At 43.9% G+C, this 24,736-nt stretch overlaps 1 pseudogene; it reads right to left on the reverse strand.

Annotated features, from left to right (window-relative positions):
• Positions 1–18,151, reverse strand: LOC127214398 (serine/threonine-protein kinase RIO3-like; annotated as a pseudogene).
• Positions 18,152–24,736: the final 6,585 nt, after the last annotated feature.

The following is a 24,736-nucleotide window of genomic DNA, read 5'->3' on the forward strand; positions in this document are numbered from 1 at the left end:
TTCTAAAATGATCTCATTTTTAATTCTTGAAAGGCAAATTCAGAGCACACTCCAAGCAATGGTTTGAAAATGAATATGTCAAGAAAGAAAACAAAGTTTTAAATGATTATTTCAAGTGAGTTCTTTGGAATTTCTGTTCAGCCAATAATTAATCATCATTTAAATCTTTGTTGCAAAGCAGCAAAGTGGAACAAGCCACCTCATGTCACATTCTTCTGAAATGCAACTAAAAGCACTATAACAGAAACAAAAATAAATAGTCCTACAAAGAACATATTTGACGTTTTAAGATATTGTTAAAATCTTTCAAATATAAATTACGTTTTTAATCTTTATAACCAGACAGAGTTAGGCTGTTCATTGGATCCAGTCTGACTCCCCGGACCTGGGGTAATAGGGAAGCTAAAGCGAGAGCAAGCAACCAATGGCTTCCAGAACACTGCTCACTTTTTCAAAGCAGAAACTAGCCTGTGTAAAGACTGGTAAACAGAGGCCAAATGGATAAGTTGGTTGGGTAATTTGCTACTTGAATTGTTCTGGACAGAACTCAAGTTGTTTTGCCCTTATTTCACAGCTCCAATTACTTTGCTCTCTCTCTCTCTCTGAAAACAACTAGCAATCAATATGTGAACAATTTTAAGAAACGGCACACTGAAATTAGTTTCATTGCCTTCTTAATATGTGTCAAATACAATTCTTAAGTCTGTCCTTCCAGATAGTTTGCACTTTCTTTATAAATGTACATGAATTACATCCCAACCTAAATGAAGAAAACCCAAAAGTTAAATTTCAATATTTAATTAGTTAAGAAATCCTTCTACATTTATCTTTCAGAAAGCTGCCATTTTCCTGGGTATAAGATGGAAGTGCAGAATTCCATACATTTTCGTGATGTACCACTAGAAGGACATTGCTTGTATCTATGTCCACTGTCCGTCCTGAAACAAATCCCCACTTAAGGACAGGTGAGGAGGGCTAAATTAGAATGGTAACATTTGCAGAAAGATGCTACACAAGCAGGGGAGAGGAGCACGGTGCAGCAGCAAACCTCCCCTGTAAACGCCTCACAGCTCCCCACGCTCCAAACACTACCTACGCTTAAAAACCCTCAAGATGTTTCAGATCATGAGTTGTGTAAAATCCAAACTGGAACGAGACATTATACCTGTTAAAGAATTATCCTTTTTATGAGATGAGAGGTAGTGACATTTTATTCTTTCAATGCCGAGTTAAAAATTCCACACATCTGGCACGTGGGTTCCACGTGGGAAGCACAGGAGTGGCACTGTCCACTCCTGCTTTGGTATTTCAAGTCACCCACACTTGTTGGCTACCGGCAGCTGGCGATCACTGCTGTTGGCAGGGGCAGGCACTGGCGCTATTCTGCATCCAGCACAGGTGGACCTCCATCATCTTTCAGAAATGCAGCTGCTTTCCTCCCGTTCTTCTGCACATGATCTTCATTCATTTTCTCCAAAGCTTCTATCTACAGAACAATATATTAAATCCCTTTGTCAAGTTCTGATTGTATCGACTGATGTCGGGTATTTCCCGGCTTCTAACACTTGGCTGGTCTTTCCTGATGTGCTGGTCTTGAAAATTAGAATCTCTCTTCCTCTTACCTGCCTTCTTCCTCTCCCCACCCACGTTGCACATACGTGCGTGATATGTGTGCAAATATACCTATTTGCTTTTCATTTGATTATATTACTGAGGTTAGTACTGAGTATCTTTATGAAGCCAGAAACTAAACTCTGATCAGTCTTGCTATGTGCTGTAAAAAGCTTACATTTAAGAGTGTCAACACCAGCTGACTGAGCTACCAGATTTCTGCCACTTCCTACCTGGCCTTATGTTCTCCCAGAGCTTGGCCAAACTCAAGTCACACATGGGAATTCCAGCACAGACTAACCACTCTCTGCTTTGTGGGTAAAATGCTAGGAATAATGAGCTGCGAGCTGCGCCCTCTCTCTCTCTCTCTCTCTCTCTCTCTCTCACACACACACACACACACACACACACTACATATATATGTTTTTAAAGAGAGCATCTCACTATGCAGCCTGGCTGGCAGGCCTGGAGTTCTCTATATAATACAGTCCAGGCTTTCTGCCTCTTTGTCCCTGTGGCTCTGGCACTACAATGAAGGCATGTCTGCATGTAGTTACTTCTAGTTTTCTAAGTTCTGCGAAGGGCAGGTACTCTTTTGATATCACACTGGGTGTTGACCAGTCATCATCCTCATTCTTCAAACTGGAGAAATGAGAGTAAGTTGGGAATGTGCTATTGCCCATCTTTTCTTTTTAGGCCCTTGGCATGGAACACACTATGTACTATGTAGGCCAAGCTGCCCTAAAACGCATAGAGCTCCTTCTGCTTCTGCTGGGATAAAAGATATGTACCACACCCAGCCTGTTGTTACCCATTTTAACCAAACTATGATGAACTCTGTGAAGACATGTGTGTTTGGGGTATGTTGGTGTGTGTGTGTGTGTGTGTGTGTGTGTGTGTGTGTGTGTGTAAGTTTTATGCCTGAAAAGAAAGAAACCATGTAGAGAGAAGGAAGAGCCAAGGTTTGGAGGAGAGTACTGAGCTCCTCTGGGCAGCTCTCCCCAGCAGCAGCAGACAAAAAGCTGTGTGCCAGCCACTCACCTCAGCTAAGAAATCAGCTTCGTTGTCTGCTGAGATGTTCAGGCCAGAAACAGCATTGAACAGCTCCCGCTCATTAAGGGCTTCCTTCACGCCTCCTTTCTGGAAAAACTAGCAATGATGCACACACAATCAGAAGGCCAGCAAAGACCTTACACAGCAGACACATAAGCTGCACTTCGGCCCTTCACCATTTGCAGCCATCGTGCGTTCCCTCTCAAGGTTAACCAGCCCAGGCTCTACACGGTATTGTCTGTCTTCAGTAACTCTTCTGCTTCCTACTACGTCTTCTTCAGTTATGAACCTGTGCCCTGTGTACAATGGCTTTGGCACTCTTATGTGTGGAAAGATGCAATGCATTCACTAAACTCCCTGAATTACAATTTTAAGCAGGCCCACAGATTACCTACAGGTTATTCTTTCGCTTGCATCTGTTACTAGCAAATCCTTTCCCTTAGAAATGGAAACCACCAGGCTGGGCAGTGGTGGCACATGCCTTTAATCCCAGCAGCACTTGGGAGACAGAGGTAGGCAGATCTCAGTGGGTTCAAGGCCAGGCTCATCCACAGAGTGAATTCCAGAACAGGCTCCAAAGCTACAGAGAAACCCTGCCTCAAAACCAAACCAAACCAAAACAAAACAAAACAAACAAACAAACAAACAAAAAAAAAAAAAAAAAAAAAAAAAAGAAAGAAAGAAATGGGACCAGACTTTGTGCTTAAGGCATGAATTTCAAAATGTTTTCACTCTACTTCAGAGTGACAGTGAGTATAGGACAGACAGTGTCCCGTTGAGGAAGTTGGTCTCCTCCTCCTCAGAACAGTAATGAGAGGAGTAATGGTCCAGCTTTGGTGCAGCACTACACATGCATTAAGTCTACTTGCTCCTTAAATAGCAGGCGCCAAACCAAAAATTAATCTCTTAGAAATGGAGGCCACTTGAGTCCATGAATGAGTTCTGAAAATTCTCCTTTATCTCCTTACCCTAATAGTAGCCGACATCCCTCCCTTCAGTTCCCATAAATATGATTCTCTTAGAGGGGAGAAAAATATTTGAACCTGTTACATCCTTAGAAGACATTGCTTTGCACACTAACCTGTGAAACATTCCCACAGTCACGGAATAAGAACTCCAGGCCATGAGGATGGGTTGGTTCTACAGACTGACTGACATCAATCAACCAGACCTAGTTAACATAAAGCACAGACTGAGGTATTTACAGCCAATAATTTACACCAGGAAATGTAATCTGAATATTAACGGAAATATGTTACTTACCTTTCCAGAGTGCCACAACATGTTATACTCGCTGAGGTCAGCGTGCACAAGGGTACACTCATTGTATAATCGCTGCATCAACTGTGAGAAGGGAAATGAAGGCACAACTCTAATACATCTCTATTAAATAAACCAGATCACTAGTTAAAATGAATGTGTCAACAAATACAAGTTAAAAACCTATTTCATGGGTGACAGTGACACTTTTAATCCCAGCACTCAGGAGACAGAGGCAGGCAGATCTCTGAGTTCGAGGCCAGCCTGGTCTATAGAACTAGTTCCAGGACAGCTAAGGCTACACAAAGAAAAGCCTGTCTTGAAAGACAACACATCTTGTTCCTTCCTTTCTTATTTTTTGTTTTGGTCACACTAATGATTGACCTCAAAGACACATACACACATTCTACAGCTGAGTCACAGACTCATTCCCAAACCCTTATCTCCTCTCTCTTTTAGTCAATTAGGACTGCATTTCTGTTGTTGTATTAGTGGTGTTTGGGAGAATGAGGGAACAGCAGGATACTGTCACTGAACTCCTGTACGACATTCTACTTCCTTGCTGTGACCAGCAAGGAACCAGGCCAAGGCTCAGATTCCAATGGCATCTGTCATCTAACCAGGGGGACCAAGACAAGCCACTTCCTCTGTAAAAGGACAAGTGTTTCACTAAGACCTCCATGGAGGAGACACAATCCCAAGTAGAAAATACTTCCTGCCAGTGATGGTAGAAGACGTTCTTGTTTGTGAGCCAGTGTCTTGGTATATAGCCTAGGATGGTCCTGAACTCATGAACTCATGCCACAGACTCCCAGAGGGTAGCACTAGCACATGTGGTTTCCAACCTTTAAATTAAATAGCATCACAAATTCATCATCAATGATAACCCCTAACTTTATACCTGAAAACTTTGTTTGCTACCTCTCACAGACTCTATAAGAGAAGTTCATGACTTCACCTCTTCCCCAGCCTCCACACTGCCCAAAGCATCCAGAAAAGGGTTTCTTTTTTCTTTTTTTTGGTGTTCTCCTCTTGGCAGCGAAGTGTCTCTTATATTCGTGAATGTACATGTGGGGTGTGCAGGTGCACGCATGTGGGGTTTGCAGGTGCACGCATGTGGAAGCCAGAGATGCGTGCCGGGTGTCCTTCCCCATTGCTCTCCACCTTAGTTCCTGAGACAGCGCCTCTCACTACCACAGATTCAGCTGGAGTAGCTGGCCAGCAAGCCCGGGGGCCCTCCTGTTTCCCCTCAGGGCTGGGACTAAGGCACACACCCGGCTCTTACAGGGTACTAGGGGTGCAAACTCAGTCTTGGGCTTTGCACACAAGTATGCTGGCTTTGAGTCCACTTCCTCCCCTGAAAACCCTGCAGAGGGATCATGACAGCATCAGGGACATTTTCTTAAGCAGGAGGGAGGCTTCAAACTTAATTTAGTTGTTGTCCCCAAACACACGTAACTGTCAAGATCCTGACATGGGCTCTCCAACCTTAGCACCTGGACCCCGTTGTCGCCCCCCTACCTTCCTTAATGTCATCATCACTTTGCCACAATGACATCACTCTGCTTCCCTCTGCTTCCCAACCACAGCTGCAGGCCTGCCCTTCTCTTGCTCTTTCTTTGGTTTTTTGAGACAAGGTTTCTCTAGGTAGCCCTGGCTGTTCTGAAACCCTAGACCAGGCTGGCCTTGAATTCAGAGCTCTGCCTGCCCCCACCTGACAGGTAGTAAGCGCTGGGATTACAGGTGTGCACCACCATCACCTGGGCCCTTCCATTACTGCTAAAGAACCATAACCTTTAAGGAGTCAGACAAAGGGATTCCATCTGCTAAACTTGACTGGAAGTGCTGCGAAATGGTTTCATATTCTAAGTCAGTAATGCTAAGAATGAAGTGTGCCTTTGCTCCATAAATATTTTAGTTTCCTGAAACCATTCAACACACAAACAGATTGACAGGAAAACCACTCTTTCTGTTGAGATGGGGGTCTCACTAAGGAGGTCAAGCTGGCCTTCAACTTGGCAATCCTTCAGCCTTAGCTGCTCAAGTTGTGGGGTTACAGGCAGCTTTAATGTTTAAATAAAGATTATTTATGCTTACTCTGTGTGTATGTGTGAGTTCTTGCATGCATTGTATATGCATCAGATCCTCCAGAACTAGAATTACAGGCGGTTGTAAATCATCTGACATGGGTGCAGGGAACAGAACCTTATCCTCTGTAAGAGCAGCAACTCTGTTCTTAATCACTAAGTCATCACTCTAGCTGTCTTAATAAATAGTTTACTTGACTGAAGCTTAATATAGACAAGGCCAGCCTCCAACTTGTGACTATCTTCTTCTCTTTGCCTTCTCAAGTGCGCAGGTGTGTTCCATCATGCCTGTCCAAAAGACAACTTCAATATCAACAATCCTTCGCAAGATTCTGTTTATCCTTCTTATGCTACTTCAAAAGTATGATTCCATGATTTTTTTAAAAAAAGTATCACCATTAGTAAGATAGGTTCTTGTGCTATGTTCCTCCAGGTTGGCCTTGAACAGCTGCACTTATGTGCCTCAGCCTCCCAAGTAGCTGGGACTACAGGCACACTCTAACCTGGGTAAAAGAAATGTATTTATGAGACAGTGTGTAGGAGCACAACTTACATGGAGGGTCTGACAGTAGGCGTCCTTCATTTCTTCACTACTAAGCTGTACTTCTTTTAGTTTAGGGGCTGGAACTTGATCATGGCCAATGAAAGACATAACTAAAATGTGCTTCTTAAGTAGCACAACTGTTGGACAAGGGATTCCAGCCTTCTGCATTCTGTATAGAAAGAAATGATCAGGAGTATAAAGATCAGAAGGAGAAAACATGCCACTAACTCAACAAATACCTAACGAGGGTCTGTGATGAGCTGCTACTATGTTCCACCCAGGAGGTACGGGAATGCAAAACCAGGTAAGATACAGCCCCTAGTGGTAGGAACCCTGACAGGTGTAAGGGCATTGTGTAAAGATTGGCGTGGGTGTGGTGGGCGCCCTGCAAGCACTGAGATCCCTCAGAAAGACTGTCAGAGGTTGTCATATAGGATGGGACATCCTCACAGAGGACACCTTAGCTTCCTTGAATGTCACTAAAGGAAAACGCCTCTTCAGTCACAACCTTTGAATTCTGGTTCAAAGCATGGGAATATTTTGTGACAAAAAGCCTTCTGAGCACAAGACAGTCAAGGTCTTTTGTTATTTCTGTAACGCTGCTTAAAAGATAGCATGGGGCTTGGTCTGCCTAAGTCCTGGTACAAAGGGCAATTCCTAAGGTCACCTGCCACACCACTGTTTTCTTTACCTTGTGAGATTGTGCATTTCTTTCTCTGCCCACATGCGGATGATCTTACGTGGATTTAGTTTACTGAAGCGGTCTTTAAACCTGAAATCATCTTTAATGTATTTGTCACGATTCTTAAACTCATTAAGGGTTGTTTTAAATACCTTGATGGCACATTCGGTTGGTATAGCTTTTACTGCCTTCCCTGTGATCCTCCAGGCTGAAGGAAAAGAAGAACAAAGTGATTGAGTGAGTGAGTGAGCGGTTCCCAGGGAGACCATCTCTGACTCTACCCCAGTGAGACAGTCTCAGACTCCGCCCCAGTACACCCACCGCATTTCAAAGCGTCATCCTAGTTTGTCTTCTTTAAAAAAACCTTCAAGTTTTGTATCTTAAGGGAGCTTGCTATGTTTCCTTGGATGGCCTGGAATTCCTAGAGCCAGCCACAGCTTTCCCAGGATCTGGAAGTACAGATACTGGTGCTCCTAGCTGGTGGGTTTTTTTTGTTTTGTTTTGTTTTGGTTTGGTTTTTTTGTTGTTTTGTTTTGTTTTTTTAAGTAAAACATCCTGTCAGAAGACTTTTCATCAATCTACAATATAATGTTCTGTATTTCATCGCTATAGAATCAATTTTGACAAATGGAAAAACACACATCTTAAAACAAACTACTATGAACTCAACAAAATCAACACATAGAGTAGTCCTTCTTAGCAGATGTGTAAGGACCCTGGCCTGTGAGTATGCAGACAGGGAGACAACAGAAGCCCCAGAGAAGCAGACAAGGCCGCTGGTGAGGGCACTGCAAACAGCCACATTTAAACAGTATTAACAAGACACGGGAGCTGCCTGAGGAACCCAGACAAACAGCCACATTTAAACAGTATTAACAAGACACCGGGAGCTGCCTGAGGAACCCAGACAAACAGCCACATTTAAACAGCATTAACAAGACACGGGAGCTGTCTGAGGAACCCAGACAAACAGCCACATTTAAAACAGCATTAACAAGACACGGGAGCTGTCTGAGGAACCCAGACACTGCAGTTAATCTTGGCTAGAGAGAGGACAAGGGGACTGCACAGAGCTTGGACATCTCTGCAAAGCCAGCAGGGATCATGAGGGCTTGTGAACAAGGTACTCTCAAGGACACACTTCATGCAGATCAAGTGACCAGAGTGAAGGGAGGCAGAGGCTGGGCTAAGAGGGAAGTAAGGAGGTGAGCTAACCCATAGCACTACTGACTTCCAAATACTTGCAGGCACACTTAGCTGAAGAGAAAGGGAATGCTTCCGGAGGACAGAACTGAGGATTAAAGCAGCAACCTCTCTCTGTATTACACTCTAATGGTTACTTCTCCATTCAGCCTCAAGGTCAGCAGAGCCCTTTAGCAAACACTATGAACCTCTTCCTCCTGTAACATGCCAAACCCAAAGCCTGTCCTCTATGGAATGGCAGGCCCCTTTATCCGACCCATACTTGGTTTGCCTGGATGTCTAGCAGGTGTCTTCAATTTTCCATGCCCAGAACAAACCCGGATGGCAGCTGCCTAGATCTACTTTCTCCTAGGGTCTCACCCCACATCCAATTGAACAGAAGACTGTTGGCTGTACTTTCCAAACATAGATTACTATTCTTTGTTGTTGTTTTGACAGGGTCTCTCTGTGTAACTCTGCCAGTCCTGGAACTTATTCTGTAGACCAGGCTGGCCTCAAACTCAGAGATCTGCCTGCTTCTGAGTGCTAGGATGGTGTGTGCCACCAATGCCTGGCTAGATTCCTATTCTTTACTTCCATTACCACTGGTTTATTTACACTGCTATGACATCTTTCTAGGGCATTAGGATTGAAGCCAGGACTCTCCATGCTACGTAAGTACTGAACTACATTCACAGCCAAGACTTTTTAAATTACCATTCGTTTTCCTTCTAGCAGCCCAAGTTGTCTTTTGAAAATAAAAATCCCACCTCTGGTTCCCACTGTGCAGATCCCTTCCAGGTATGCAGCCCTTCCTGTCCCAGCCCCTGCTGCTTCCAGGCCTCCTCTTTGTAGTCTGCCAAGCGGTTCAACCTGATCTTCCATGTATACAGGGTATGTCCTCAAGTCACTTCATCAGACGCCCCTGTTCTATTCATCAAAACCATGACATTTCCCCGCTTAAATGCTGGACAGCACATATCGGATGTGTCTATGTATTAAGACCTTGAGTGCAGGTTGGTGTTAGAGCAGGGACTTCCAGAACCCAGGACCCAGTCCATGGAAGCTGCTTAAGTATTGGCAAGTGGATGAGGCAGTTTTCAGAAAGAGACTGGAGACTGTACACAGAAATGTCCCCAATATCCTAAATTATTAGACAGAATAGGCTAAACCTGACATGAGCTTCCTGTCATTGGATGTATTCCACAGATATACAGAGTCCCATTTAAACATCTCATCATTCTCCTAGCAAAACACTCCATGTACCTTAGACAAATTGCATATCCCTCTGCTAATCTTCTGAAACAGGGACTCAGATAGTCCAGGCTTGTCCCACACTTACTGTGTAGCTGAGGATGAGCTTGAAATCCTGTCTGAGATTATGTATGTACCACATGCCCAGCCCCCTTTTCTCCCCAGAACAAGGGCTTACTGTTGGTCCAGTGGACTCTAAACTCCTAAGAAGCTGGGACTACCTATGTGCACCCTGTCTGGCTTCCCTTTGCCCAGCTTCAGGCCCTTCTTAACTACATCTATTGTGTTTAGACCACACTATATTCTGTACCTCTACCATTTACTGTCAGGTAAAAATATACATTTGGTAATTAGCACAAAATTATAGGCAGAGCTGAAGCCTGTACTACAAGCCTGAGGCAGCCTCCTCCTGCCCTAGCTCTCCCAATACTGTCACAGTTCTGACTAATCTTGGCTGTCAACTAGAAAACATTGGGAATCAATTAAATCCCCAGCAACTTACACACTATCAAAGATTTTCTTGAGAGGTGGGAGGATCCACCCCAAATCTGGACCACACCTTCTGGTGGCAGCCCACAGAAAAGGACAAGGGAGGCCTTCTTGCCCTCACTCTCCTGGCAAGTTCATCGACCTGCTGCTGAGCACCGGTCAGTAGTGTTAGAACCTACTTCTTCATGACCCCAGTGCAGACTGAAGACCAGCTGCTCTCTAGGAATTCCCAGGGACTCCAGCACCAGACTGCGGACAGCTAAGACATCCAGTCTCCTGGACTGAACAACTGACAGGTCCTTGGCCTTTTCTATCAGGAGACATCCATTGTTGGGCTAACAGACCACAGCCTGTAAGCCACTCATGTACATGCGCATGTGTGTGTATAATTCTATCATTATCTGTTCCTTTAAAGAAACCTGACTAATACATATACAGAAATATCTATATAGACAAGCCACTGCAGATGATGTATGTGCTATGTACTTCTTCAACTAACTTTTAGCTGTCAACATTGGGTTTTTGCTTATTTTTAAAATGTGATTGGAAATCTAACTTCATCATGATGCCTTCCCTGAATGTGTCTGGCAATGACCTTGCTATATGTCTCTTCCTAACCTACTGTGGCCTTATAGAACTACATGCTTTGTCATATAATTATCTTTCACTGGTCGTAACTATTCTTACTGGAGTGACTTCCTCCTGTTATGGAGAGTCTGACTGTTGTAACATACTAGGAAATAAGTATTTTCCTTTCATGTACATGTTGTGTGAGTGCGGGTCAGTAGACAACCCTGGGTGTTGGTCCTTGCCTTCTACCTGGGGGCACAGACTCGTTGCGTCCGTGTAAGCCAGGTTGCTGACCTGTGAGCTTCTAGGAGTCCCGTCTCCACCCCATTCTACCCTAGGAGTACAGGGAGCTCCAGTCCTCACCCCTGCAAGACACAGCACAGCAAGCGCTTTACCTCTGAACCAACTCTCTGACCCTAAGAAATATATTGTTTAACTTTTAATTAAAACTTTCATATATTAAAAAAAATCAAAAGGGAAGAATCATGAAATCCCCCCCAAAAAAGCCTGATGTACTAGCAAGCTCAGGATTGAAACGGGAGGAAACCCAGCTCTCCATTTCGGGCCTTCCACTATTTAACAAAAAGGAAAACAAGGCATACAGTACTTCCACAGCAATTTCATTAGGAATTTAGCTAAAGGGCATGGCTATAAAATACATCAAAGTTCAAGGGTCTCCCTAAATACTTCCACACTGTCATTTAAAACAGCACGGTCTGGGGACGGGGAGGTGGGGGGGGGGGGGGGGGGGGGGAGGGAGGCGCGGCTGAAGTCAAGAGTACATTCTGAGCTTCCAGCTCCAGGACTGGGATTTGGTTCCTAGCACTGATGTCACACAGCTCACAGCCACTTTAACTCCAGCTCCAGGGAATCCAATGCCTCCTGGCCTACTACCGTCACTGGAGTGTACACACATACACATAAATAAAAAAAAGTCTAAAAGGTATAGTGTAGTCCACAAAAGTACTGTCTACTAATACCTAAAAGTCAAAGGTATGTAACTGGGGGAGAAGATCACATAAACAAATGCATACAAACTTTGAAAGATTGAACTAAAAATTATAAAGGAAGAAATAAATGTTTAAGATTAATAAAAGGAATTATAAAATAAGATCTCACTGAGCCCCACAAAAATCCCATGAGGTGCAGGGCAGTTTCCAAGTGAGGTTTTATTATAATTTGTTCCGGGTCATAAGTACAAAAGTGTAAACCCCTTCCCATACTGCCTTTTCTTTTTTTTTTCTTCTTTCTTTCTTTCTTTCTTTTTTTTTTTTTTTTGGTTCTGAAGATTGAACCCAGGGCCTTATGTATGCTAAGCATGAGCTCTACCAATGAGCTACATCCCCAGACCCAACACTGCTTTCTATTCTCTTCCTTGTTAGAACTTAACAATCCAGTTTAATATGTTTGTGTGTTACGGGTCTGTGTGTAAAGGTAAATAGTTAAGAAAACTAAAGGCAAAGGCTTAACCAATAGGCACTTGAATTCTTTTTAAGTACAAAATAAACAAATAAAAAGTAATGTTCAAACTTTCTACAATAATGACTCTTCTTGCTATGCAGCATAAGTTTGAAGATATGAAATCCATCAGTCCTGAGGAGAAAGGTGTTTGTTCATTTACCTCCCTCCATACGCATGAAAGACAACAGATTCTTTCCTGTACTAATACAGCCAGTGATTGTCTCCAACATTCCAGAGTTGACCATTTTATACATAAGTAAGCTTGTCTTAGGATCAACTGCTTTTTCCTGTAAGAGATAAAGTACCGTAAGTGGCAATGGTCATCAGAAAAGATTCTCTTTTGAAGCCAGGCTCTTAGGAGAGCATGGTCACAATACAGTTCTTTCCCCAGGGGCCACTGGGTTTCAATTCCAGTGTCATGAGGCCCAGGAGCTGGGTTTGCTGACTGACAGTCCCAAGTCTGGACCACAGAGTCACTGCTTCCGTGGCAGACAACCTGGGGGCAGAGCTTCTTGAGGAATAGCCCCAAAGAGATGTTAAGTGCTGGCAGTAACCACAGTAACCCATTTTCAAAGGTCAGGAGCCAGTGAGGGACAAACCCCAAGATGGTAGAGCATGGAGCCCGAGGGATGGAGTGTTTGAAGTGACTCGGGCTCAGTTCACTCCCTGGCAGGGCCCACATAACTGCTCTGGAAGCATCTGAAGATGATGAACACTCATCAGCTGCCTCCACACTGAGCTCCAGGGAGAAAGCCGCCATTCTCCTGCAATGCACCATAGCCTCCACTTGCAGAGGGGGAGATGCTCTGGTACATCAGACTGCTTCCCCAAAGGACATCTGTTCCCACCAAGGGCTTCTCCTTCCTTCTCACCAAGGGCACTCCTGGCTTCCTAGCTGTCTCCCCACTTTGTGGAAGACGATGTGGGTCTGGAAAGCAGTCTCTTTAAGGAAAACCAAACCTTGAGTCCTGCTGGGACCACACATTTACACTCATCCACTCTTCCCTCCTAGAGGACTAGAGGAGTATGTGTGTGTGTGTGTGTGTGTGTGTGTGTGGGTCATATTACCTTCCATCCCCTTCCTAGTGCATCAATGTGCTCCTCCCCAGCCCCCACACTACTGCCAGCAAACATGGATCAGGGCAGGTAACTGGTACAATTGAGATGCCAGGCAGGTGTGTATAAATTTAATATATACACAAAATCCCTCCCCTTCCCCAATCCCTGACCTTTCTTGGTTCCCCGGTAGCATCTTTATCTAGCTAGGTATCATCCACTGAGGACTCAGTGTCTTTTATGAAGGTAGAACTCATACAATACTTACAGAGTATATTGAGACTATGATACAATTTTTCCATTCTAGTCCTGATCCAGTTATCAAACTTGTAACATCTTACCCTGTGTACCCTGAGCCTTTAAGGGGGATTTTTTGGCTAGAACTTCCACATTCTGTCCTTAGAAAATAAACTGGAAGTTAAAACACATCAAAACCCAAACACTGGTTTAATCGCATGCCTGAGGCATCCCCTCCAAGCTGGCTACAAGCAGTTGTCAGCTGCCTGGTGGGGTGCTGAGCCATCTTCAGCTCTTTCAGTTTTTTAAAGGGGTTTAGCAAATTCACTTGTTAAAACAGTACAATTATCTTCATTGATATAAAAGACTAGTGTTTTAAAGAATCTAGTAATTTTGTTATTTCCAAAATAGGTATTATCTTTTTAAATGTAAAACATTAGAGACCATTAAGTACAAGTAGTTACAAGTGTCAATGTAATATGCGATTTTTTTCTTTCTTTTTTTTTTAAAAAATCTGGAACATCTGAGCTGGAGAAATGTCTCAGCAGTTAAGAGCACTGACTGCTCTTCTAAAGGACCTGGGTTTAATTCCCAGCACCCACATGTCAATTCACAAGTGTCTAACTCCAGTCCCAGGGAATCCAAGGGCACCAGGCACCCACATGGTAAAGACACACATGCAGACAAAACACCCATACACATAAAACAAAATTGATCCTTAAAAATCTGCAATATTCAACTATTGTCACTAAACATTTTTGCATTAGCCCAGAGAACTACTATAACTATACTTTCTTTTTCTTTTTTAAGGCAGTCTCACTTATCTAAGCTGGCCAGGAAATGACTGTGACACCCACGATAGCCTCAAACCCACGGCAATGAATACTCCTGTGTTAGCTTCCAACTCCAAAGCTCTGGGATTATAGACACGAGCCACCTCAGGTCACTTTGAACTCCCTCACCAGACTAGTCCTGGGCAGGCCTGAATGGCTTCCCCCAGTTACTAACATACTAGCAGGGTTAACCTCATACAGGTCCTCATACACACTCTAAAACTTGTGGGAGCACATCAAGTCCAGGGCCACCAACTGTTTCTGCTAAGCTCCTCGGGTTCCTCAAGGGTCTCGGTAAATGATGGCTCAACAGTACTACCTCCCCCTGAAGTCTCATGGGACAGCATGGCCAGTGTGTGCCTGACAGGGGAGTTGGAAGCCACACCACCAGCTACAGTGGTTGCCACCTGGGCCATCACGCCTGGTCCCTGGGTACAATAAGTGAGCCAGCAATAGATGAAGGCACCCTGGAGGCTGAGCTATGGCTGCTGCTGTGGGCACTGCTCTCCTGAGGGTCATACAAGAGTGGCTTCACCTTCTATGCCAAACCAATCCTAAGTGCTTGGCAGCGCTGTTTCTAGAAACTTAAAACTCCATAATATGGGTTTTAAATAACTGATTAACTAAATTATGTTAAGTAAAATATGCCAAAAAGCAAAAGTCATTTGAGTAGCATTGATTTGAAAAGATAGTTTCAGGGGTGGAGGGGAAAGAAGTCATGAAATTTTGTCTTATTCTTTTCCCTTCAAACATTAGTTTCTAACATGAATTTCTCCATCAAAGTGAGCGAGGTGCTAAGAATGCTTACAGCGGTAGAATGTTCCTTCTTCTCGTGGAGACGGGGCACTTCGACGCTCTTCCGAGTAGGCATGTTGTTTTAAGGCATTGAAAACATGGTTGGATAGTTTTAAATCCATTCCAATTCCATCCCCTACCTGAAAGCCAGGTGCAAACTGACAAAGACAAAAACATCAGCAGTTAAATGTTTTCATATGGGAATGGTGTTGCACACATCGAGAAGTCAGTCTTGTAGATGTCCTGCTCAATAGATGAACTTGTGCAGAAACAGACCCTGTCACAAAGAGGAGCAACACCCAAAGAAACTGCAGCCCAAAGGAAGGTGTAGTCTTCTATGCAGAGAAAACACCTTACCCCATTACAGTGAATGTCTCTCAGCATTTGTTTTATATCTTGTTTTATGCCAAAGAACAATGTTATATTGGGAAGCCTTATGGAAGAGATATAATTTCATAATTATTTTTGAAGAGTAAGTTGCTACAGCAAACTATACCAATCACCTCCATGACAATTATAGAGATGCACAGTCCATTTAGATAGCTACTAGCCACTGTGTAGATATTTAAATTTCAGTTAATTAAAATTCAGTTTCTTAGTTGCACCAAGTGCTTAATAGCAAATACAGCTATCATATCAGAAGACAGAGACAGGCAAAGTTCTGCTGAACAGCACATTCCAAAAGTCACACAATATTACAACCCAACCATCCTGAAAACATGGCCACAAGATACAACCCAACCACCCTGAAAACATCTCCAACACAACCATACTGAATAAGATATTCACTTATCAAATACTTGTGCACTAAGGTCTGCATGTTTCTTACTGGCCACAGCATTTATAAAAGAAAATACTTTTAAAAAGATTTATTTGGGACTGAAGAAATGGCTTCCCAATTAAGAACACTTGCTGTTCTTCCAGAGGACCCGAGTCAGTTCCCAGTACATGTCTACAGGTTCACAACAACCTGTAACTCCAGCTCCAGGGATCTAGCACCCTTCTGTGGCCTCCACAGACACCTGGACATCTCTACACGACCCCCACCACCACGCCCGCCTCGACATACAAGCACACACACCACTAATAAAAAACAAAAGAAAAAACTTTAAAAGCGTGTGTGTGTGCTTGTTTTGCTGGAGCTGGAGTTTACATAGAGATGGTTGTGAGCAACCGATGGGTGCTAGGAATCAAACTCAGACCCTCTGGAAGAACAAGTGCTCTTAACCACTGAGAAACATATTTTTTTTAAGTGGTAATTTATTTTTAACTCTGGAGAAGTAGTTCTAAAAGCGTGGTGCTGGGTGGGAGTGGAGCTCCGTGGCTTGCCCAGCATGTACAAGACACTACAGCTGAGCACCAGTACCACAAAGCCAAAAAGTCTAAAAAGTACACAAATTTCTTCTCTTCTAGTTCTTGTTCCATTACCATTGCTATGCTCTATAGAAGTGCTATTTTATAAAAAAAAAAAAAAAAAAATAATGAACTAAGGATTAAGATTCATTCATTCATTGGTTTATTCTTTTTTTTAAAGACAGTGTCTACTTTAGTCCTGGCTAGCCTTGAAATCACTGTGTAGCCAAGGATGACCTTTAATTCCTTATCCCCTTCCGCTATCTCCCAAGTGCTAGATTACAAGCATGTGCCACTGTGCTCAGCTTTACTTCTTAATCTTAGAGTCTTATAAATCAAGTAAGATTTGAGGCATCCTCATAGGTTTTACTCTACAGGACTCTATTCTCTGAGTGGCTGAGTTTCTGAGTTATGCCATCCTCTAGAGCCGCCTCTGCAGCCTGGTATGGGGACACCGGCACAGAGGTGGCAGGTGGGTCATGAGCTTCAGACTCATATAAAGTAGATTTTTAGACATTTACTGTACAGTATCCAGAATGCTGTTGGTTTGTTTGCTTTTGTGTTTGAAGAGAGGGTCTCAGAAAGTATCCTCAGAAAGTATGGCCTGCAGCTCACTATGTAGACCATACATCTCTGCCTCCCATGTGTTGGGATTAAAGGCATGCTTCACCATACCTGGACTAGAATGCTGTTTGGAGAATATATTTAATACTTTCTGTAACTTACATTTTCCATTCTTGCTGTGTTCTTTCTCCCACAGACTATTTCATCATGCTTAGTGGTGATGTCTTTCCCTTTTCCAATAAAGCCCTTTTTGGAGTAGGAATTGGCTTTGCTAAAGGCAATTAAGAAAAGCCAAGAATATAAAAACAGCAAAGAGCACTATCTGGAGAGATACTTGAACCTAACTGAGTGAATTATCAAATGAGGTCAAATCTAAGCACAAAACTAAACAAGTTCATTGGGACAATTATCTTCTTCTGCCCTCCCCCTGCACCCCAGAAATAGAAAGCACCTGGTCTGTAGGGGTCACCTTCCTCTGCCCTCCCCCTGCACCCCAGAAATGGAAAGCACCTGGTCTGTAGGGGTCACCTTCCTCTGCCCTCCCCCCTGCACCCCAGAAATGGAAAGCACCTGGTCTGTAGGGGTCACCTCCTCTGCCCTCCCCCTGCACCCCAGAAATGGAAAGCACCTGGTCTGTAGGGGTCATCACGAGTGTCCTGCCAGTCAACCTCATCTTCAGAGCTGTCACTGTCTTCAAAAGGATGCACTTTGCGATAGTTTTCAAATGAGATGCAAACTAAAAAGGTAAAAATAGTTGACTGTTTATTTGGGAGTGTGTACAGGCATTTCCTACCACCCAACAGAAACGTCACAATAAGGTCAGGTACCTTTGCTATCACCATTGAACTTTTTTTCTTCACGCCTAAGCTGTGCATCATATTCTCTGTCAAATTCCATCTGTAGCATCTGAGCCAGCATTAGGTCACTGGAAGTGTCAATGTTTTCTCCAGAAATGAATGGTCCTTCAGCAACACTATTCAAAATAAGATGATATAAGCTGACGTGATGTGCTGTGCAAACAGCTACTGACCGTGAGAGTAGGCATGCTAAAATCTCAGTGAAGAAGAGGTGGGAGTCTATTTACCATCTCGTTTCCTCAGCCAGCCTCAGACCCACCCATGGCAACTCAGAGAGCCCCAGTGAGGTGTGACAGATGAGAGAAAAAAACGTAAGCGCTATGGAATTATGGGAAATCCATACTGAGACCCAGAATGCTTTTTTCATCTACTTTTCAAAGTAGAGAGAAAACTAATGAAGGGACAAACAACAGACACTAGAAAACTACACCTAACAGTTCAACTGTTGCAGTAACAGGAATAAAACCCACAGAAACAGCGGTTTGTCTAAAATCATGCAAACTCAGACTCTCTATCTGAATTGTTCGGGACCAAAAGTACTAAGGACTTTGAGGTCTTCAGATTTTGCAATGATTTACGCAGACTCAGCTAAGTCCTCCTGATTGAAGAATTCTAGTCTGAAATTTCCTGAGCACTTTTTGACGTGTTCAAATTTGTAGGGACACTCAAGTCTGTGCTGAGTCAGGGATGGAGCTCAGGGCAGGGATTGTTCTTGTGCACTCCGTCATTTCTAACACTGTGCCCGGCAGATGGCGACGCTCTGTTAAAGCAAACGCTCAGCGACACGTACACAACTTCCAGGAAAAGCGGCTGCTTCTTCTTCTAACTGCAGCTCTTTGGCCAACTCTTCACTCATCACCTCGGTCAATGAGCAGGATGCTGTGTTTTGAGGGGTAGCCCATGGGCACTAATGAAGCAAAAGAGAAAAACTTTATGACAATGATTTAAAAACTCAAAAGTGAGGTTATCTTTTGAGAATTAAACTACTTAAAATGACCAAACAGAATAATTAGCTATTTACAAAACTCATCTTAAAAGGAAGCATCTCTCAGAAGTTTTTTTTTTTTTTTTAAATTACATTTTCACTTATTTACTCTTGTGTACAAGCACAATGCCAGAGGTCAAAGGACAACTTGTGGGAGTTGATTCTTTCCTTCTATCATGTGAGTCCCAGGGACTGGCTGAACTCTGTCAGATAGCAGCAGGTGCCATGTGGTCCAGCCCCCAACTCAAATCCTATTGGGTTAACTGTAAACTTAGCCAGACACACCTGGCTTGTTTGGCAGGCCTGTTCTAAAGGCTGAAAAATGTAATGGGCTGTTATACAGCATCCCACTAAGCAAGGAGCTCTCAGCTCAGGAAATTCTTCCTTCCTTCCTTCCTTCCTTTCGGTTTTTCAAGACAGGGCTTCTCTGTGTTTCTGGAACCTGTTCTTGTAGACCAGGAATTAGTTCTTATAGATCAAGCTGGTCTCAAAACCACAGAAATCTACCTACCTCTGCCTCCCAAGTGCTGGGGTTAAGGCGTGTGCCACTACTGCCCAGCTTCAGAAAGGTGTTTGATAAGAATTTCCTGAAGCTGGGCGTTGGTGGTTACTAGTTACTTTTACTGCCTTGGTATAAAGTATGAACTCACTCCTTAATGAGTGTCTACGTTAGGGTTAACAGTGACACCTCTATCAGCCACACAACTTTCTAACCAAGGTGAAGAGGTGAAGGTACACGTCATGGTGTCTGAGACAAATGAGCAAGAACCACCCACATGTGGGCTCCAGAGCACTAAAGGGGGTCAGAACTGACTTGGGTGGGCTGCCTGGGTGGAGCCTGGGGACGGTCAACAATGACAACTACCTCATGCCCAAGGGAGCTGACCCCAGCCATCGAGGAGGCAGTCCATCCTCTTAGAAGGCCCACCAAGAGAGAGCAGAGACTCCCTGCAGGTTGACTGAAGCTCTCAATCATGTGTAGAACATGGCTTTCGTTGGCATTCTATTCTTTAACCTAGAAATGCTTAGTCTGGCACAGAAGCAATGGCTCAGGGGAGGGGGTGGGGTAAGATCACTGGCTGTTCTTCCCGAGGACCTAGGTTCAATTCCCAGCACCCACATGCCAATTCACAATTGTCTGTAACTTTAGTCCTGGGGGGATATGACACCTTCATACAGATATACATGCAGATAGAACACCAATGCACATCGAATAAAAATAAAGAAATTCTCAACCTGATCAGTTTCAGTCTCCCAAAGCAGATGACTGTTTCCCCCCAGTCATGATTCTTACCACATTGGACACTGACTAACAGAAAGCAGTTAGCACCTCCTGCCCCTTTTCTTTTGAAATGGGGGGACTGAATCTAAGGTCTCACCATTCCAGGCAATTACTCTAGCACGAGCTACATTCCCAGCCCAATGGATAACATTTCCCTACATTTAGTATTATTCACTTAGCTAACTAAGAATATAACCTAGGTGATTTAAATCACGCCACCCTGGACGAGTCTTACTCAGTACCTTTGGCTCCCCACCAGCATGTCTCACCCCGCCCCCACCCTAACCCTCTCAGCCCAGGGCCTGGGCCCTTCCCCAGTTTCTGCCTCCACATAACCAGCGCTCTTGGCCTCATGGTCTTTGCCTTCTCTTGATCTGTTTGTCCTGTCGTCCATTCTCTTGCTCCTTTCTCTTCTCCTCCCAAGCACCTCCTCTCACGGCCCCTTTCAGTCTGGACCCTTCCAGATGCCGCTGGCTGTACTCTCCCTTATTTCTATAATAAAGCCCTTCTGCTCAACATGGAGCATCATGTCCTTATTTTCATTCGGGTCTCTCTATTTTGTGACTCTGGCTATCCTGAAACTCCCCGTGTAGACCAGGCTCTTCTTTCAAGTGCTAGGATTAAAGGTGCGAGCTGTAGACTACCCCAGAAACACCATCTGCATTTTAAAGGCTTAGAAACTGAACTGCAGAATCACCCCGGAAGTTTATCACCAGCCAGGACAGAGCTAAAGCCCCTTGAGGGGCGGAGCCCTCTCAACCCGAGGATGCAGCACTGAACTTCAGACAGAAAACATTCAAGTGCGCATTGAATGATACTTGCCACAGGAAACAACGAAAAGATAACCAAGTGTAGTCAGTCCAAAGCTGCAGAGGCCTTGGCCTTTCCTCACCTCCAATGATCTCCTCCATCCTGCACACCTATTTCTGAGGCTCATGGTCTACTGTCACCTGCCACCACATTCTAAAAGACCTTAAATATAAACTATTAGCTGACAAACATCTCCCAAGAGTCAACAATGTCAGATGTAATTTTGTTACTTTGAGGTGGCCATTTCTCTATTCCCAAAACACGAACCACAGATATAACAGCACACTGGAACTGTGCCCTCTCAAAGGCACGGATAAAGCAGCGCATGGGGCTGCCCACTCACAATGATCCTGTCCTTTGGAATCTTACACTTCCCCTATCTCTGCCAAGCAGTTCAACTAGGCACCTCACACTGAGGCAACCTCCTCAGGTTAGGTAAGTCACATTTCAGACTCCCACAGTTTGAAATATAATCAAAACATTTAAAAGTAGCTAGTAAAATCCTTCCATAAAATTATTCTGGGCTCTGTGAGGGACAGCTTTGGGAAAGGGAACACTCCATCCTGCTGAAAGGGGCTTCTCCTATGAACTGGCACTGGGGATAAGTAGTGGAGAGTCTGCTGTTAATTTCTTGTGAGTCTACACATGGTAAATCAAACTCTTTACTGAGTAGTTAAGAGGTACTGGGCCAGTGATGGCTCAGCTGATAGACAAGAACAAGCATGAGAACCTAAATTCAACCCCTAGAACTCCCACAAAGATGGAAGAATCACAAAACTGTCTTCTTATTCCCACATACAAATCATGGCACGCATGCACTGCTCCAAATGCACCCATAATACACACACTGATAGTAATGGTTTTAAAATGTTAAAGTAACAGTAGCCTAAAGCAACAGGAGTCTGGGACACACCCCTCACCAGTCCCTCTTACAGTTCTGCTCATCAGTGCACTGACTCCCCAACACAGAGCTCACCCGAGAAACAGTACATAGCCATTTCTGAGTGTCTAAGTCAGTTGTGACCATCAATAGAATCAGATTAAGAAATGCCTAGACTCAAATCTAGGTGTGTCTGTGATTAAGAAATGCCTAGATTCAAATCTCTAGGTGTGTCTGTGAGGAGCCTTCCAGGGACAATTACATCATATGGGTTCTTCCTTTCTGCTCTCCACCCTGGTCTCTGGCCAGCTCTGATTTCCACGACATGCTATGGACCCAGAAACACAACCAAGTGGCCACGGTCTGAACCCTCTGAAACCATGAGCCAAAACCTTTCACCTTCTAATTTGTTCTCTCAGGAATTTTGTCTCCAGCTACGTAAACCTAACCAAGACTGTACTGATAACCCCATAGCCAGCTCCTAACCTCCCCACTGAGACTCTTCCCACCCTCTAGTCTGGCAGCCACCCAGCACTGCAGACTGCCCTTCACTGTCTCTGGGTAGCTGAGGCCTGGAGTGGACTCAGCCTCCTTTCCTTCTCCTAATGGTGACTCTCCCTGACTGCTCAACCCAACTGACAGACTTCAGCCCTCCACTTCAAGCAAGAAAATTACAACCCACAGGAAGATCACTTTCAAACACCATAACCCAGGACACATGTTTGATTCAAACATCTGGGAAAAGTGATCTGGGTGTTTCCTGTGGGTCACAATTAATATAACCTTTTTTGAAGACAGAGTATATAGCCAACGGTTACTGTCTTGAAACTTCCCCTCCCACCTGCCACCCCCCACCCCCCCTCCCGCCTCAGCTTCTATACAGGTGGACACCATCAGGCACAGCTAGTGAACCAGTATCATTTTGTTTGAAACAGGATCTCACTAGGTCGCCCAGGCTGGCTTTCAACTCCTGATTTTCTTGCACTTAGCCTTAGGACTACAGGCACACAACACAATGCCTGGCAATCTGTCAGTGACAACTAAAGTCTATACTTAATTATTAATACTTCCTTAGTTTCCCCTAGTGCCTTTTTTCTCCTATAGACAGACACCCAGGACACCATGTTAGACTTGTCATGTTTCCTGAAGCTCCTCTGGGTTTCTACTATAGATAGACACGCAGGACACCATGTTAGACTTGTCATGTTTCCTGAAGCTCCTCTGGGTTTCTACTATAGATAGACACGCAGGACACCATGTTAGACTTGTCATGTTTCCTGAAGCTCCTCTGGGTTTTCTACTATAGACAGACAACCAGGACACCATGTTAGACTTGTCATGTTTCCTGAAGCTTCCCTGTCTTTTCTACTGTAGATAGACAGCCAGGACACCATGTTAGACTTGTCATGTTTCCCGAAGCTCCTCTGGGTTTCTACTATAGACAGACACCCAGGACACCACGTTAAGACTTGTCATGTTTCCTGAAGCTTCCCTGGGTTTTCTACTGTAGATAGACAGCCAGGACACCATGTTAGACTTGTCATGTTTCCTGAAGCTCCTCTGGTTTTCTACTATAGATAGTCACCCAGGACACCACGTTAAGACTTGTCATGTTTCCTGAAGCTCCTCTGGGTTTTCTACTGTAGATAGACAGCCAGGACACCATGTTAGACTTGTCATGTTTCCTGAAGCTCCCCTGGGTTTTCAGTTTCTCAGACTCAGTGGTGACCATGGAAGTTCCACAGACTCGTTTCTACAACTCCCTGTAAGAGCTACATACTTCCTCACTTCTGCCTCTCATTTGACAGCACCCCTCCACCCTTCTTGGGCTACGGCCTACAACTTTTTTGTCTGTAAAGCAGTGTGGTATTCTGTTACTGGTACCTGGGAGAACAGGTCAGTGGGGACCTATCAGAAGAACTGTGAGGTCAAAACTTTCTCAACATTACTAAGATATGCTTTTTCTTTGTAATTCTCATTCAACTATAATAGAGTGTTTAGAGTCTACATAAGAACTGATAGCATTGCTCTGCTGGCTCACTGAAGGTATGCTTGTACATTCACATTTTTCAAAATTTTCTAAGGTAGCAAATCAAGGATATAAATGTCCATCTTTAACAGTTAGAGGCTAACTCCATTTTATTTCTCTCTACTGTGTTCTATTGTCCATCTTCAATTATATTTGCTACAACTATGTATCTGTGGAATAGATTTTCCTGTATATTTCAATCCAAAAACATAAAACAAATAAATAAAAGAAGGAAGTACCTCCTATTAAAGTAAACATCACTGGTTTTCTAAAATGTAAAACAAAACTGGGTGGCAGTGGCCCATGCCTTCAATCCCAGAACCTGGGAAACAAGGTAGGAAACGCTCAAGGCCAGCCTGGTCAACAGAGCAAGTTCCAGGACAGCCAAGGCAGAGAAACTCTGTCTCAAAACAAAAACAAACAAACAGAGATAAAACAATACTATTTTCAAGCCTCTTCCTCCTTAGGCATTCGCTCACTCTGGTTTTCCACGTTAGAAAAGGAAACCGTTAAGTGATGCTGGTTTTGGTAATCCGTCTACCCAACAAGCTACCAGTCAACTGCAAGAACACATTTTTTTGTCAAATAATGAAAATGGGATTTTATAGTTCTGGTGATATACACTTATATGAGAAGGTGATGGGCATCATTTATCCAGCATTACTTATTTAGGAAATAGAACATTTGAGAGGGCACAATGTTTTCACTGAACTTTTCCTACAACCTCTGTGGGTGTTTAACTGGGGAAATTGAAAAAAATCTGGCCTGTATTTTTATTGTCAATGTCTGATGCTATCCTTTTATGTCTGTTAATCCTGACCTCATCAACAAGATCAGAGTCTCACACAAATGGGTAAAATGT

The sequence above is a fragment of the Phodopus roborovskii genome, unplaced genomic scaffold (genome assembly GCF_943737965.1).
Source record: "Phodopus roborovskii unplaced genomic scaffold, PHOROB, whole genome shotgun sequence".
Classification (NCBI taxonomy): Eukaryota; Metazoa; Chordata; class Mammalia; order Rodentia; family Cricetidae; genus Phodopus; species Phodopus roborovskii.